The sequence below is a fragment of the Pogoniulus pusillus genome, chromosome 22, assembly GCF_015220805.1.
Source record: "Pogoniulus pusillus isolate bPogPus1 chromosome 22, bPogPus1.pri, whole genome shotgun sequence".
In the NCBI taxonomy this organism is placed as follows: domain Eukaryota; kingdom Metazoa; phylum Chordata; class Aves; order Piciformes; family Lybiidae; genus Pogoniulus; species Pogoniulus pusillus.
Window position 1 is genome coordinate 16,939,382 of NC_087285.1, and position 18,144 is coordinate 16,957,525.

At 44.5% G+C, this 18,144-nt stretch overlaps 1 protein-coding gene across 17 annotated transcripts in view; it reads right to left on the bottom strand.

Annotated features, from left to right (window-relative positions):
* SGCD (sarcoglycan delta) overlaps positions 1-18,144 on the bottom strand; it is a 681,477-nt gene that overhangs the window by 134,487 nt on the left and 528,846 nt on the right. Inside the window, exon 1 of one of the 17 annotated variants that reach the window (XM_064161997.1) lies at positions 10,141-10,163. The exons of the other annotated variants lie outside the window; for them this stretch is intronic. The gene's annotated coding sequence lies outside the window, so the exon portion shown is untranslated. Of the gene's footprint in view, positions 1-10,140; positions 10,164-18,144 lie in introns of those variants that run through there. 17 annotated transcript variants of the gene reach the window in all.

An 18,144-nucleotide genomic window follows, 5' to 3' on the forward strand; every position in this document is an offset into this window, starting at 1 on the left:
ATTCCCCCCAACCAGCAATGAAGCTGGCAGATCAAGGGCTGGCTGTGAAAAGGAAAGTACCAGGTCTCACACTGGCATTTCTGAAGGTGAGCTCTTGAAAATGAGGCAAATTATTGGCTTATTTTTCTGCTGATGTGAACGTGCCAAAACAAATCAGGGGCATAATACCAGGTCTGTTCAAAGAAAAAAGGCTCAGATGAACAAGCTTTGGTTTCAAACCCCTGTTCAAGATTCACACCAACACTCAAGGTATCACAAATATAAGCATAGGTGGAGAGACTCGGTAGGGCTGTGGCCACTCACAAGTCTCATCTATAAAGCACTTCTGAGGATCCCATCTCAGCAGACTGATTTACAGTCTACAGGGAAACTTGAACAAAGTGCCTGTTGAACTGACCTTCTCAGAACCCACTGCACCTGCATTATGTACTGGCTGCTATGGCAACATCAGCCTCCGAAGGTAGGCTAATCACGATGTGAATTCCTATTTTCAGTTGCTTCATTTACTCTCCTCCACTATTATCTCCTCTGTTTCCAAAAGCCTGGAGAAAACAGGGTGAATGGGGAAGAATATTTTCAATGCACCTCAATTAATCACTTCTAAGCCCAGATTCAGCTAATATTAAGCACTTAACTGATGAGCCTGCATTTGGAAGATAATCAATCCATGCTACCTCTGCAGTCAGGGGGAGAGAAAATGGCCACAGACTCCACCTAGCACCCACATCAGTCTCTGGAAGTGCTATGGAGCTCCTCCAAGGTGACTTAGGTGTTTTTTTTCTGGAAGCCTGTGATAAACCTGTATGTCAGTAGCACGCAACAGAATTCAAACAGAAAATAAGTGGGTTGCCAGGCAAAACAATAAACAAATACCACAAAATATACTTTGAAAATGTGATTCCAACTATACTGATGTAGAGGGGCTCCAGGGATTATTTTAATGATTTCTTTTTTGGTTTTAATCAAGTCCCATACTTTGAATAAGAGATAGGAGATTGGGTAGATTCAATTTATTTGCAGAGGTAGCTAAAGAGGAATTTGCTTTAAAATCAAATTCTCAGCGTTAAGAGGAATCCAAAGTTCCCTTGTTAAGAAGCTGCCCTCACGGCTAAGGAATTTTTATGGCTGCATTCATCACTAAAAATATATGATTTTGCTCTTCCACACTATCAGAATACACTGAGAAATAATTTAAACTGTCTTCTAGACTTATCTACAGTGTGTATATGACATTGTGGTTACCAAGGGAGGCTCTGGGGACAACAAAGAAATAAGAGAACTGCAAGTGCTGCTCCCAAAGAGGCTGAAATCAGTATATTGCTTCTGCTGCTTTTTGAACAATTGCCAGCAAATAATTATTCATAGAGGAGAATATATGGGTATCTTTAAGGTCCCTTGTCACCACAAACGGTGGGCAAAGACTGAGATTGGATCTGTGGAGTGTATCTCCTGATTTCAAATAGCTCCACCAGTTTATGCCCAGCTGGTATTACCCTAGAGCAAAGAAGCAGTAAATGGAGGGCTTTTGCATGACAGGCTGTGATGGGCCAGGAGCAGCTATGGGACAGGAGAGGAGTAGCAGCCGCTTCATTACTTGTCATCATTTACTCCTCCCTGAGCTCCCAGCCCCAAAGTAGTTAGCAACAGAATGAACACACAGCCATATAACCAACATAACAGTCCCACCTCCCTGCATGGCATGCCCCATACTGTGTGCATGCACATGAACACCTTTTTTGGGGAAACCAAGGCACAGAGTCAGCCATCTATCAACAGTCACACCAGAAAGCCTCATTAGAGCTCCCAAAGCTTCTCTCTAGCACCTTGTTGTGCCACAGCACTGCAGCTGAGAAACTATATATATCCTGCTCCTAAGAAACAACAGGTTAATTTTAGCAACTTTCAAATGCCAACAATTCAGACTTCAGCTTCTCTCTCTTCTCTCTGTGGTCTGCATTCCTCTGCTTCCCTGCCAGAACATGCATTATGCTTAATGCCAGCTGTCTTCCTCATGTTTTAGTGCACATTCAAAAGTGTTTACTAGACTGAAAACAATGGTCACTGCAGAGCAAGGGAACTAGGAGCTTGCTCGTAATCAACTGTTCACTGTGAGGGTGGTGGAAGACTGGAACAGCTTGCTCCCAGCCCTGGAGACCTTTAAGCTCAGGCTAGACAGGGCTCTGAGACATCTGATCTAGCTGAAGATGGCCCTACTTACTGCAGGAGTGTTGGACTAGATAACCTTTAAAGGTCCCTTCCAACCCAAACCACTCTATGATTGATTCTAACTGGAGTCCAGAAGCATCCTGCAAGACAGTGCTTCCTGATATCATAGAATTACAGAATCAAGCAGGTTGGAAGAGACCTCCAAGATCATCCAGTCCAACCTAGCACCCAGCCCTAGCCAGTCAACTAGACCATAATTTCCAGAATTAGCATTGTGGTAGTTTATACTTCTTGAGCTGTGTAGGCTGGATGTTAGGAGGAAGTTGTTGGCAGAGAGAGTGATTGGCATTGGAATGGGCTGCCCAGGGAGGTGGTGGAGTCACCATCCCTGGGGGTGTTGAAGCAAAGCCTGGATGAGGCATTTAGTGCCATGGTCTGACTGGCTAGGGCTGGGTGCTAGGTTGGACTGGATGATCTTGGAGGTCTCTTCCAACCTGGTTGATTCTATGAATTTCCCTACTGTTTACTTTTAGAGGAAAACAAAGGCAAAACAACCTTCTCCTCTCCCCCTCCTCCTTCCCCCCATATCCAGAACTCATGCACAGGGTGTTTTTCATTTAAAATTATTTATTGAGTGGGTGCTTACTGAGTCACAGGGGACTTTTACCAGATGCCAAGAGATTCTCTTGGAAGTCAGGAATGCAATATTATGTGTATGTAAATCAGGCAGTTCTGTGACATAGCCAAGATTCACATACAAAAATATACAACTGGCATTGGCAGACTACAACTGAGCAAAACCACACCACCTCCTTTTTTTTTAAACACTTCTTCAAACAGAGAGTCTTAAAGTCACAGGAAAGTGATTGCTCCTACCACGCTTTGGCCTTTAGAAAACATAGCCCCAGGTGTACTTCATTACATAAATACACCTTTTTTTGTAGGGGATTAGCAATTCTTCCTGCTTCTGCTCCTTTTTAAAATGTGCTGCCAGCAGGAACAAACTAAATCACTCATATAACCTGGTCTAGTTGAACCTGGTCTAATTGAGGATGCTCCTGCTGACTGTGGTGGGGTGGAGTTTAGACTAGATGACTTTTGGAGGTCCTTTCCAGCCTGGACCACTCTATGAGGGAGGTGATTCTCCCTCTCTACTCTGCTGTGGTGATACTCCACCTGGAGTACTGCATCCAGTTCTGGAGCCACTATTCCATGGGGGATGTGGAGACACTGGAGTGTGTCCAGAGAAGGGCCACGAGGATGCTCAGAGGGCTGCAGCAGCTCTGCTGTGAGCACAGACTGAAAGAGTTGGGGCTGTTCAGTCTGGAGAAGAGAAGGCTCCCAGGTGACCTTCTTGTGGCCTTCCAGGATCTGAAAGGGGCCTACAAAAAGCTGGGGAGGGACTTTTTAGGCACTCAGGGAGTGACAGGACTGGGGGGAATGGAGCAAAGCTGGAGGTGGGGAGATTCAAACTGGATGTGAAGAGGAAGTTTTTCAGCATGAGAATGGTGAAAGGCTGGAATGGGCTGCCCAGGGAGGTGGTTGAGGCCACATCCTTGGAGGTGTTTAAGGTGTTAAGCTGGCTGAGGCTGTGGGCAGCCTGCTCTAGGGTAGGGTGTCCCTGGGCATGGCAGGGGCATTGGAACTAGCTGATCCTTGTGGTCCCGTCCAACCCTGACTGATTCTATGATTCTATGATTTTATAACCTGCACATTTATTTAGTTAGTTATCTGCTGTGTGCAACCTCACCTCAGCTTTTCAAATCTTTTTCATTAGCACCAAGACCACCTAAATAATGAAATCTTTAAAAATAAATACTAAGTGCCTCAGATGTTTATCGTGAAACATCTTTGAATCCTCTGCCAGGCATTGTGCATTTGTGACATGAGCTGCTCCTGGACACAGTTCTGCAGCAACACCAGCACTAGTACAAAGTGATGCCCACTCTCTCCATCCTGGCACAGCAAGCAAGAGTGAGCAGAGTATGTTTAAATGTGATATAGTTTCCAGTGGTTGTCTGTAAAGTTTGGCAGAAGCCCCTGGTTATGCTCCCCAGGAACCTTCCAAAGAAAACAATCCAACAAGTCACAGGAGGAGGATGCAGCACTCTCTGCGAGCAGCTGCCTGCTCCCATGGGGCAGCCCTGACCAGCGCTCGGCACACTTGCATGCAGCTCACAGCACGGGGGGCAGCCAGGATCAGGCTGCATTAAAACATGCCAGAATGATGAACTCAGTGAAATGCTTTTGATCAGCAAGTGCTGCTGGTTGGAAGCACACTGGTATGCTCCTCAACACATCCTGTTGTAGACAGTTGGCTGGCTCAGCTGCAGCAAGAGAGACTGAGCTCTCCATCACGGTTTGGACAGGGCTCTGAGAGCAACTGAGATGTTTCTTACAGCTTTTTTGTTGTTTTGGCAGTCTGTGTTTTTTTACTGCCTGGATAAGACTTTTCTTTCCAAAAGAAGAACCACCAGGGGATAACGAGACATTATTGCTTGGTTAGGGACCAAAAAATGCTCAAGAAGGAATTTTTATCCCTTAAAAGAATGCAAAACATAGAGAAAAACCACTGAGGCTAACATCTGTATTTCCTTATGGCGGCCCCTTGGCTGTCTTTCAGATTGCCTGAAGCCATGAGATATTTTTCCCTCTCTGCACTGAGGCCACACATCAGCACCACGCCTGGGACGTGGCTGTGGCAACAAGGTAGGAGCTCTGCATGACTGTTACCTCCTTCCCTTCCCATCTACCTGAATCCAAAACAAGATTTCTCTCTCTTGTTTCAGCTTTTACCACTGACCTACTTGACAACTGTAGTGAATTTAATCTCAAAACACTCAAGGATACAGGGCAAAAAAGATTTTTCCCAGGCTACAGATAAAGAATGTAGTTTCAAGAGCTTAAATGGCTCAATGGGACATTCTGGTGACCGAAGAACCTTGTGATAAATTTGGGATATTAATGTAAGAATGAAGTCACACTGCTAGAAGCAATATCTTATTGACAGAACTGCTAGAGAGCTGCAAAGGTAATAAACAAAGAATTGAGATGGATTACTGGTGATATGCTTTCGAGTGCATTACTCAATGCCAGCTGTCAGATACCTTGTGAAGTCCTCACACAGCTGGGTTAAATAGTGCACCTCTAAATACCTTTCTCAAATGGGGCTGTTAATGAGAGTAACTATGGCACATGTGACCTGTAATTCAGGTAGAGGTACCAATGGAAGTGCTACAGCTGATTAGTCTGATTGGTTATTTCAAGTCTGCCTTTGCTGACAGCATAAGAGATGTACATTTGATTGCTAGCACTATGGCTATGTACCATGGCTATTTTGTCTCTCAAGGTGGGAGGGGGGGAAAGGTTGTGGTTTGGTTTTTTTTTTCTAGTTACTGGTGGGGCTTTAAGGGCTTTAGCTGTCTTAGCAATCAGTGAAATACACTGAGTGTTTCTAGGAATTCTCAAAAGACTATCTAGAACTCCTAACATAAGGAATGGGATCAGATCATAAGGCCAGACCAGAAAGGCAGGCACATCCTGGGCTGCATCAAAAGATGCATTGCCAGCAGATCCAGAGAGGTGATTCTGCCACTTTGCTCTGGTGAGACCTCACCTGGAGTACTGCATCCAGCTCTGCAGCCCTCAATATAGGAAGGACATGGACCAGATGAAGCAGGTCCAGAGAAGGGTCATGAAAATGGTCAGGGGGCTGGAGCACCTCTGCTACAAAGGCTGAGTGAGCTGGGGATGTTCAGCCTGGAGAAGAGGAGGCTCTGAGGAGACCTAATATCAGCCTTCCAGTACCTAAAGGGAGCCTATAAGAAGGTTGGAGAGAGATTGTTTGCAAAGGCCTGCAGTGACAGGACGAGGGCAATGGCTTCAAACTACAGAAGAGCAGATTTAGGCTGGATGTTAGAAACAAGTTCTTTACTATGAGGGTGATGAAACACTGGAACAGGTTGCCCAGGGAAGTGGTTGAGGCCTCATCCCTGGAGATCACAGGCTATTAGGGGTTGGAAGGGACCCAAGGAGATCATCGAGCCCAACTCCCCTGCCAGAGCAGGACCACACAATCTAGCGCAGGTCACAGAGGAATGCATCCAGACAGGCCCTGAAAGGCTCCAGAGAAGGAGACTCCACAACCTCTCTGGGGAGCCTGTGCCAGTGCTCTGGGACTGATATTCAATGAAAGGCTCAACAGCGCTCGGGGCAACCTGGTTGAGAATGTCCCTGCTGACCACAGGGGGCCTTGCACTAGATAACCTTTGGAGGTTCCTTCCAACCCAGACCATTCTACGATTCTATGATTCAGAACAATATGCTCCTATGGGATGTTTGCTGCTCAATCCTGAAATGCCTGACAAAAATCTCTTACTTTAATTAGTGTTCCAAGCTTCTGTAGGCTGTAGGAGACATTCCTCAGAAAGCAATGTTTATGCCTCCCATGCTCAGAGATTATGTCATAAAGTTTACTTCCAATAGTTGCTACCAAAGGCGAGCAGCAAATGCTGCAGATCAAAATGCTGAAAGTCCTCAGAATCATAGAATTAAGCAGATTGGAAGAGACCTCCAAGATCATCCAGGCCAACCTAGCACCCAGCCCTGGCCAATCAACCAGACCATGGCACTAAGTGCCTCATCCAGTCTTCTCTTGAACACCTCCAGGGAAGGTGACTCCACCACCTCCCTGGGCAGCCCATTCCAATGCCAATCACTCTCTCTGACAACAACTCCTTCCTAACATCCAGCCTAGACCTCCCCTGGCACAACTTGAGGCTGTGTCCCCTTGTTCTACTGCTGGTTGCCTGGAAGAAGAGACCAACCTTCACCTGGCTACAGCCTTCCTTCAGGTAGTTGTAGACAGCAATGAGGTCAACCCTGAGCCTCCTCTTCTCCAGGCTAAACAACTCCTTTCCAAAATCAAAAAAGACAAATATCCACAGCTCTTGAGAAGTGGCAGTGGAAGTCTTTGTAACTGTAAAGACCTTATTCAAGAAAAGATCAGTCTAAGAGCAGAAAATCCTTTGTATGCAACTTAAGGATAGTTTGAGTTATTTTGGGAAGGATTTTAATTTCTGTGAAATTATGAAAGAACCAAAGGGATATCTCAAAAGGCAGACTCAACTGAAGGAAAACAAACATTAAAAGAGTAATTATATAGAGGCAGGGAGTATTTCTGCTACTCAAAAAAACCCAAACCCAAAACAAACAGAAAGAAAATTGGGATTCAGCTGCAAGCTCATTAACAACCTGTATTTTCAAAGCTTACTGATGTGTCTAGGGCCAATATTTGATGGAAATATTGAAATCCAGAGTAAAGTCAACCCCAAAATCTGACTCAAACCCATCCCTCATTCAGCATTTCTTCAATCTCAGTATTTCTCAGCTTAGTTGCATCTTTCCATTCTTTGGGAGCTCTGCTTCTACAGTAGAGGTAAATCACTTGAATATCTACTATGAAGCCGTGCAATGAGTTTGTTAAAGTCCTGATAAAGGTTTATGTTGGGTTTGGGGTTTTTTTGTTGGTTTTTGTTTTTTTCCTTCTCAATCACTGGCACAGGGGAAGGAAATCTTATGTAAATTAAGATAATAATAGCTTCATTTGTTAAACATCAGACTAAGTGTTTCTGCAGAAGTGATGGAAAGTAACACTGGTAAGTAAAGAAAATAGCAGGGTATAAAATTCTTAATAGTCATTAATTGAGGCAAATTAATGACTATTATCAGGCAGCTCCCTGAATGATGTTCAAGTAACTGAAACACATTAATTGAATTTGAAAAATTAAGCTCATAGCCTTCACCTTTGCTCCTTTTAAACAATTCCAAAGGTGTGCCAAAGACCCAAGTCACCTTCAGCAAAATTCTTTGTCACCTGTTAGCTGTTTTGTTTATTGTGACATAAAAGAGGATCCTCCAGTAATATCTTTTTTTCTTACCATAATTTGTGGCTCAAGATGATCAGAGTCCAAACCTCTTTCACTTGACTGTTTTGTATGGTGTGTGTCCAAGGTGGATCAGAGGCACACCTGCCCCACAGCCTCCGGAGTGGATTTGGAGGACATGTCTCAAGGGGCTGGGAAAAGGGCACTGAAACCGAGGTACAGAGCCTGGTGATGGGAGGGAAGGGTGACACTGCTGCTCCAACACATGCACTGAGCTCAGCAGTGCTAAGCATCTCCAAATCATAGAAACATAGAATCAACCAGGTTGGAAGAGACCTCCAAGATCATCCAGGCCAACCTAGCACCCAGCCCTAGCCAGTCAACCAGACCATGGCACTAAGTGCCTCAGCCAGGCTTTGCTTCAACACCTCCGGGGATAGTGACTCCGCCACCTCCCTGGGCAGCCCATTCCAGTGCCAATCACTCTCTCTGACAACAGCCTCCTAACAACATCCAGCCTGTACTTCCCGCAGCACAACTTGAGACTGTGTCCCCTTGTTTTCTTGCTGGTTGCCTGTGACAAGAGACCAACCCCACCTGGCTACAGCCTCCCTTCAGGTAGTTGTAGACAGCAAGGAGGTCCTCCCTGAGCCTCCTCTTCTGCAGGCTGCACACCCCCAGCTCCCTCAGCCTCTCCTCACAGGGCTGTGCTCCAGGCCCCTCACCAGCTTTGTTGCCCTTCTCTGGACACATTCCAGCACCTCAACATCTCTCTTGAATTGAGGAGCCCAGAACTGGACACAGCACTCAAGGTGTGGCCTGAACAGTGCTGAGTACAGGGGCAGAATAACCTCCTTTGTCCTGCTGGCCACACTGTTCCTGATGCAGGCCAGGATGCCATTGGCTCTCCTGGCCACACTGCTGGCTCATTTTCAGCTATCTACCAGTAGCCCCAGGTCCCTTTCTTCCTGGTTGCTCACAGCCATTCTGTCCCCAGCCTGTAGTGCTGCTTGGGGTTGTTGTGGCCAAAGTGCAGAACCCTGCACTTGGCCTTGTTACATCTCATCCCATTGGCCTCTGCCCACCTATCCAGCCTGTTTGGGTCCCTCTGCAATCCCCCATCTTTCTCCAGACCTCAGCTGCAAACCACACAGGCAGCTTTGCCCACCCTTGCCAAGAGAGCACAGTCCTTCAAATCCACATGGGTATGCCTGCATGGTGCTGCCCAGTGCCACACAGAGATACCTGCAGTGCAGGAGCTGGCAGAGGCAGCACTAAAACTCCATTAGTGCCAAACTCCACTGAGCTCTAAATAAGTGACCTTGTGGCTCCCTACACAGAACTGTGCTGTACAGTACAAATTTATCCACATAAGCCTTCCACTATTTCATTTCCCTGCAGGTCTCGTGTCATCATTTCATTACATGCTGTCCTTTTCCAGCAAAACTACATTTTACTTAAAAGAGGGCTGTGAAGAATAAATGCAGCCAGAGTTAAACAAATAAGTCAGGTCTGTGGGTGTACTGAACTTCTAGAGGGATCTTGCAGCACTTTCTCATTTACCCTGAATGAGCTGAACTCTGCTTTGCTGTAACATGAAAAGTAATTGCATTGCCTGCACAGCAACTAATTTTTAATGGTTCCTTTTTCTGCTGCATCTTATGCTGTGGGTTTGGTTCTTTTTTCTTTCTGAGGAATCTCTTGTTTGTCAGAGTAAGGCAGGGATCTCTAAATCACTGAGAAACACAATTTTGTTTACTCAACTTTTGCATAAGGCAAACAACTTACATTTGCTTTACAAATTCTCCTCTGGCTATTGACTTTGTACATTATTAGTGGCTTGTTAAGCTCGCTGTAAATCTTTCAAAAGGAGTCACTTCATTCTGTAAGCTCTCCATGTTTTGGCTCCTAGCTGTATTTGGGACTGTGCTCAAATATTTGTTTTCTTCCATGTTCCAAGAAATATCTTATCTGTCTCTACAATCGCTCAAGGAATTTTGGCGTAAAACTGCCCTTTATTTTCTGGCCAAATGGAAAACATTTGATCACCAGGATCTCTTTCAACTGATGAATACAGACCCTGACTCACCAGTCATTGGCTGCATGTGGTCAAGCCTTCACCCCTGCAAGGAGCTGCTGCTATGCACAAAGGGAGAGGGTGGCATTGCTGGAATAGGTCTTCTCCTTCATACTAGAATCACAGAATAGAAGCATAGAATGGTTTAGGTTGGAAAGGACCTCAAAGATCATTTAGCTCCAACCCTCTGCCACAGGCAGGGACACCTCCCTCTGGAATAAGTTGTTCAAGGCCTCATCCAGCCTGGCCTTGAAGACATCCAGGGAGGGAGCAGCCACAACCTTCCTGGGCAATCTCTGCCAGTGTCCCACCACCCTCACTGCAAACAACTTCCTCCTGACATCTAGTTTAAAGCTCCCCTTTTCCAGTTTGAACCCTTCATTCCTCATCCTGTCATTACAAGACCTTGTAAATAGTCCCTCCCAGCCTTCCTGTAAGCCTCCTTCAGCTACTGGAAGGCTACTCCAAGGTCTCCTCCAAGCCTTCTCTTTTCTAGGCTGCAGAGCCCCAACTCTTGTAGCCTGTCCTCAGAGTAGAGCTGCTGCAGCACCCTCAGCATCTTCCTGGCCCTCCTCTAGACTTGCTCCAACAGTTCCATGTCCTTTTTGTGCTGGGGGCTCCAGAACTGCACACAGGACTCCAGGTGGGGTCTGAGGAGAGCAGAATAGAGGGGCAGAATCCACTCCCTTGCCCTGCTGGCCACACTGCTCTTGCTGCAGCCCAGCACATGGTTGCAGTCTGGGCTGCCTGTGCACACTGCCAGCTCACATTGAGCTTTTCATCAACCCAGACCCCCAGGTTCTTTTCCTCAGGGCTGCTCTCCAGTCATTTGCCACCTAGCCTGGAGCTGTGCTCAGGATTGAACTGTAATGTCCACTTCATGGACTTCAAACTCCTGTTTATCACTCACACTGCTTTTAAGACATGCAGTTAACAAAAACTTGTGCCCATAGTTAATACAGGTAATATTTTTAATTGTCTTAGCCACAGAACACCAGCAGCTGTCCTTGGATTTATCTACAGAGTGTCTTTTGATTGGAATGGGAATAGATATGAATGCCTATTAATTCAAGTGAATTAATGACCTTATATATCCTAGCATGGACTTTGGGTAGATAGTTCTTCAGCAAAACAAAGGAGCAGGCGCTTAACTGTGCTTCACTCTGGGCTGATCCATTAACTGTTGTGTGTCCTCTCAAGAATCTGTGTTCATTAACTCAAGTTAATTGCTATCCAATTGCCTTGAGTTACAGTACTCCCCTAAACACTAGTGCAGGAAAGCCTCCTAGAGATGCAATGTATTTACCCATTAAGTAAGCCACACCATGTATTGCTGGTAACTGATTACATCTAGCTGTGAAATCACAACTTCACAGTTACACTTTTCTTAGGAGGACTTCTCTTATACAGGTAATTGGAGTGATACCATTTCCTTCTTGCTCTAATAAAGCACACTGGCATTGATATTACTATTACTACACTTGGCCAAAGCTGTTCCCTGACATCCTCTGTTTTTCTATATAAACCATTCATTCAGATGGAAAGAATGGCATGCATTTGACTTGATGATTGCAGAAGGGCACTCACATCACTGCAGAAGTTTTGCAATCTTTAGGGCTATTTTCAAACCTCTCAAAGATTTTTTGCCTCAGTCTTCTCACAGAAAATTTCAGAAAGGTACCTTACCCACTTCATATCTCTTGATTTTTTGGGCTCCTGCTAGCAGCAAGACAGCATGGCCAGAGCCTTTCTTTTCACAAGCTACAGCAATTCTGATAAACAACAGTTTAGAAACTAGCTAGGAACAATTGACAAAGATCTCAGGCAGTCATCACAGCAAGAAACTAAAGCTTTTTAATAATAAAGCACACCATTGCATGAGCAATATGCTGGCATCCTCCTGCAACACTGAGATGTATTTAAAGCATTTTAAGTGATCGATAACTTCACAGTATTTGAAAAGAAGACAGTTAAGGCAACTTCACCAAAGAAGAACTCATGGGTTTTAATTGTTTTTAAACATAATTTCCACATTAAAGGTAAAAAACAAAAAGAATTAGAGCTAAGACCAAAGGCAAAGCTGTAACAATAAATGTTTTTAAAACTAATGAATGGCATTTGAATGTATTTCTACTCAATATGTCCTCCTGGAACTAATGGAGCCCCTCTTGGGCACTTATATCAGATGAACAAAGAATAATTGTGAACTCTTAAAGTTGTTATATCCAACTGGCACTCTAAAGCTCTCCTGATGTGAATCTGGGATATGAGGAGGAATCCCACCCCAGCAGCTCCCCATCTAACCATCACCCTGTGAAAAGCTCTTTGCCCCAGAGGAGAGTTTTATTGTACCAACAACAAAGCAAAGACATCATAAGCACTCATTTGCTCCTAATATTGCTCAGTCTATGCCATGAGAGAACTTTGAACACTTGTTAAAGTTCTATATTACTACAACAGTGAATCTGGAATTTGGATGTGGATGTGTGGAAGCCTACCCAGCTTCTGCCAGGGCAGCTTGCACAGCTCCTGGTTATGATACTTGTCAAGATAGGGCAATAGGCAGAAGTGGCCCTGTCAGCTCAGAATGCACCTCTGCATCTCAATGGTTGCCTGATGGGCAACACGAATGGAAGAGACAGAGAGAAAACATCAGAAGGAAAAGAGAAGGAAGCATTAGAAAAGGCAGCTCTATGGAGCATATATAAGAATAGCACCAGATTCCTTTGTTTCTGAATCACAGTGACAGGATATAACCAGTTGCTTAGTTAACACTCACTAAACCATGCAAGAGTGAATCTGCTTACACTCACTGGGGCAACAGATACTGCAAGCAACACATGGCTCCTCCTCTCCCTGAGCCACATTACAGAGAGTGGGGCAGGACTACAGGGACAGGATGAAGACACTCTGGCAAGAGATAGGATCTTGCATGCCTCAGAACGGATTCTAGCCCCCCTACTCATTACTCTGTCTGCCTTGCAGGGCACTGCTATGCAGAGAGCACACAGAGAAGCTGCATTGAGCTCCATGGCTGGAGAAGTCCTGATTTGGAGAGCAGGGATGAGCATCAGTCATCAATGCCATGTCTTATCCACTCACTGACTTCTCGATGCCATTGACCCGAGGACTTCAATCAAGTCAACATACTTTCTTCCTTCTCTTCCTCCTCCTTGATACAGTAATGAATTATAGCACCTCTAATGCCAAGCAAAAAAGCCAAGCCAAGGAGAGGCCACAACAGAGCTGTGCTGAATTGCACAGCATATGGTTAGCACTATCAAAGCAGCCAAAACTCAACAGTGACTCGCAGTGAATTTCACACAAGGCTCCCATCAGGATCAGCTCTTGCCAGTTGCTAATATCAGCATAATAGAAGGGGAAAATTTCCAAGCTGTACATGGCCAGGCAGCATCTTCTCCTCTCCATGACAGCACCTTTGGAAGCAGGTGCTAAACAGTGCCTGCCTCCTCAAGATCTTTCCAATGTCTCAAATCCCCTAATAAAGGAATGACCAATCCTTTCTTTCAAGGCAAAACCCCATGCAGGGCATGTCTTTTTCCCAGTGCAGAAGACCTCTCTGTACAGTTCCTAGGGAAAAAAAATCCCCAGGGTAGTTGCTGTCTACAACTACCTGAAGGGAAGCTGTAGCCAGTTGGGGTTGGGCTCTTCTGCCAGGCAACCAGCAACAGAACAAGGGGACACAGCCTCCCCACCTGGCTACAGCCTCCCTTCAGGTAGTTGCAGACAGCAAGGAGGTCCTCCCTGAGCCTCCTCTTTTGCAGGCTGCACACCCCCAGCTCCCTCAGCCTCTCCTCACAGGGCTGTGCTCCAGGCCCCTCACCAGCTTTGTTGCCCTTCTCTGGACACTTTCCAGCACCTCAACATCTCTCTTGAATGGAGGAGCCCAGAACTGGACACAGCACTCAAGGTGTGGCCTGATCACTGCCCATGATTAGTTTGAAATATCTCTGTATTTCACTAGCAAGAATCCAGTTTGGAGTCCTTCAGACATCCCTCTGGGACTGCTTTCCCCACGTGTGTCCCAGTTCCATGGGCTTTGTTAACATATCTTGGTACAGCTGCACGATAATTTATTCATGAGCATTAAAAAAAAAATCATTTAGATTTCCAAACAAAGTAATGCATGCTGCTGATTCATTTACTCCAAATTAAAAAGCTTCATCTTCATCTCTCTCTCCCAACTCTCAGCATTTTAATTGTTTCTTCCTTCATTGTTAGATCAATATCAATCATTGTCTTCAGTTACCAGAACTTGCATGTTCCTGAAAACGATGTTAAATTTAGATGCTAATGAAAACTGTTTACACTGTTTAACCACAGAAATGAAACCTCTATTACAAACCATAAAAAACTTGTTACTTATAACAAGAAACCTTCATTTCTACCTCAATCTTCTTCCCACCATCTGCTGTCCTACAAGACCCATCCCAGAAAGCAGGGATTGAACAAACGAACAATAAAAAGGGTAATTGTTAACTTTGCTTCACAATGCAACAAGCATTAAAAGGATGAAAATAGTCCCATTAACCATTACATTGAATCATAAAACCACAGAATCAGTCAGGGTTGGAAGGGACCACAAGGATCAGCCAGTTCCAACATCCTGCCATAGGCAGGGACACCTTACCCTAGATCAGGATGTCCAGAACATCATCCAGCCTGGCCTTAAACACCTCCAGCCACGGGGCCTCAACCACCAACCTGGGCAACCCATTCCAGGCTCTCATCACTCTCATGCTGAACAACTTCCTCCTCATGTCCAGTCTGAATCTCCCCACCTCCAGCTTCGCTCCACTCCCCCTAGTCCAGTCACTACTTGACAGCCTAAAAAGTCCCTCCCCAGCTTTTTTGTAGGTCCCCTTCAGATAGTGGAAGGCCACAAGAAGGTCACCAGGTCACAATAAGGTCAATAATTGAAAATAATGTTACAAAGCAAACTACTCCACCTATGCCAGCACGTGCCAACATTCCTTCTCTTCAGCTCTCTTCCCAAACAATGAACCAGACACCCACCTAGAAATATATAACTGACCCACAACGCCCACTGAACTTTCTGAAGACAGAAGAAAAGGCCAGCTATTAAAAGAAATATGACAAATATATCCTACCCTAACAATAGATGAGAATTATTCTTTCACCTAACCCACCACACAGCTAGAGTATTTTAAACATTTATGTTCTAACTATATAAATAGTATTTGCTCAGCCAGTCCCTCAGAACTGGCTACATGAAACGCTGAGACTACACCTGTGTCATTCCCAGATGTTTTCCTCAGAGGTCACCATGGGTCTTTGTACAATTACAGACACTATCATGTTCTGGGAATTGCTGCATCAATCAGCATCAGCTTCCCTGCATGTGTGGATGGAGAGAGCTTAAGGCAGACAGTGGGTTTCCAGGATAAAAGCCACATTCAGAAAAGTCCACTCAAACCAAAAAGGTCCAAATCTCCTAAATCACAGAATGTCAGGGGCTGGATGGGACCTTGAAAGCTCATCCAGTCCAACCCCCCTGCCAGAGTAGTATCACCTATACCAGACTACAGAGGAACACGTCCAGGTGGGCCTTGAATATCTCCAATAGAGGGAGACACCCCAACTCTTCTGGGCAGCCTGTTTCAGTGTTCTGTCACCCTCACAGGGGAAAAAAATTCCTCCTTATGTTTAAATGGAACTCCCTATGCCTCAATTTCCACCCTTTGCCCCTTTCCTGTCATTGGGCATCACCGAGCAGAGCCTGGCTGCATCCTCCTGGCACTCACCCTGCACCTATTTATAAACATCGATAAGGTGACCTCTCAGTCTCCTCTTCTCCAAGCTATAACATAAACTGTCATTCACATTTCTTGTATGAATCCCAAACCTAAATGTGGGGGAAGGCTAAAATTATTACACAACTCAAAGGGAATGTTTTAATTATTTGCTGTGCTGCAGTAGTGAAGCAACCTTGGAGAGTCATCTTTCCTTTTTATTGGGGTAGATGAGACGCAACCAGACAAGGTGAGACAGTCTACACTGCATTTTACTTCTTAATGCTTGAAAATCTTTATTTCTTGTTCCTTCCTGATCTGCCCCCAAAGAACGCTCAAGACACTTCCATGGGGCTTGTAGCACGAAGAAAACGGTTTCATTTGTGACTTGTACACCAGTTATGTTCCAAGGAAGACCAAGAAAATCAAACACAGCCATGCTACACTGCTGCTAAATAAAGTCCCATGAAGGAGGAAGCTAATGAGCTCATTTGAGTAATAATGTGGTAATGTGGTTTATGCCATCTGGAATGCAGAATGAACATCTCGTTCACTCTCTGCTTTCTCTCTCTGAGTCCTAATCCCCCCCACCCCTTGCTAATATACATGACTGCAGGGAGATTGTTTAGAGTGATGATGTAAATCCACTGGCTCCCAGAGACAAAAGCACAGATTTGTATATTATATATTAATAAACCCCCAACAAACATACAAAGAAATAAACTGTAGGTAAATGCATCATCCTTTTTATAATTTGGGCAATTTGGTTGGAGAGCTACAGTCTACCTCCTGACTGAGCTAATTCTCTACCTCAGTTACCTTACACACCTTCTTTAATGAATACGTGTTCCTTTGATTAAATTAACATTTTTGTCTACCTAATTAGCCTGAGAAACCTGTGCTGAACCAATCTGAAAGTGACTTCATTACTGCTCATTGGTGCGTGTTTGCTACCCATCACTGTCAACTCAACAGGCAAAGGATTAGAAGAACATTAACTCTGGCTTATTTGGCTTTCCATAGCCACCGTCACACTTGGAGCGTGCAGCCAATCCAAGCTTTCAATCGACCTGGTAGGACAGTGACAGATGTTTTAATCATGTGGCTTCATTCATTAGAGCTCATTTGCCTGGTTGGCCAGGTTTGTGCTTCTGAGAGACAGTTGAAACAAAAAAAAATTAATTAAACCTAACCAGTTTAATTACCTTTTTCCATTCATCCTTCAGCTAGAAGAGTTCACAAGTAATGCCAAACTGAAAATCCAAATAAAACCCAGTTTATCCAGAGCAATGAGCTAATAAGCCTGCTGACCAGAAGATGCATCACTGCTTGTCTAGGAACATAAGCACAAGTTGCTTAATAGGCACTTAATGTACATCAGTTAACAAAATCATACCAGAGCTAATGAATATATATAATTGGGTAGGCAGCTGCCACTAAAGAGAAAAAAAAAGTTAGTGAAGCCACTTTGCTAATTCAGTTTGCAGAGACAATTAGAGAAGGCCCTTGAAGACAATTCAATAGACACTGCTAATACTGTGACTCCTATTGATTATTTGCATGGTGATATCACCTTGCTTCACTCCCGACCAGCTTCTCGTACAAAGAACACTCATCCACCTGCAAAATGCTAAAGAAGGAAAATCAAACAAATGTCAACCCAAAATTTGATACATTAAATAATTAAGTTTAAAACATGTTATATTAAACCCCATCAAAAGCAGTGATGGAGTGTCCAGATTTCAATGAACCTGCCAGGATTCTTCTGCTTAGCCATCACTTTAGATTCCATCTAATGCAGAGGTAAAAATGCAACTAAAATACTTTTTTTTTTCCCCCCTGAATAAGCTCTGGGAAGATCTACAGCTCAAATCTGTGGTGATAATTAGTGAAATCTGCACCATAAACTCAGCATGTGAGGCTCTGGAAAACCTCTGCCAGTGAAGCTGATACTGAGCACTATCTACCACAAACTCTCTGCCTGTTTTGACTTTCTGCTTCCACTTGCTTTGTTCTTTCACTATCAAAGACCTTGAAGTCTCACGTCGCATTAAATGTCATTCTTCAACAAAATAAATCTCTCTCTCCATCTAGAAACCCTTCAAAACATTAAGAAAGTTTCATGTTATTTTATATATGGCATTATAAGAAACCCAACATCTGCATGGAGTGAGAGAATGCTTCTGGAGGTTGTTATCAAAGATACATTTGACTCTTTCCCCTATCACCACAGACTCTTTTT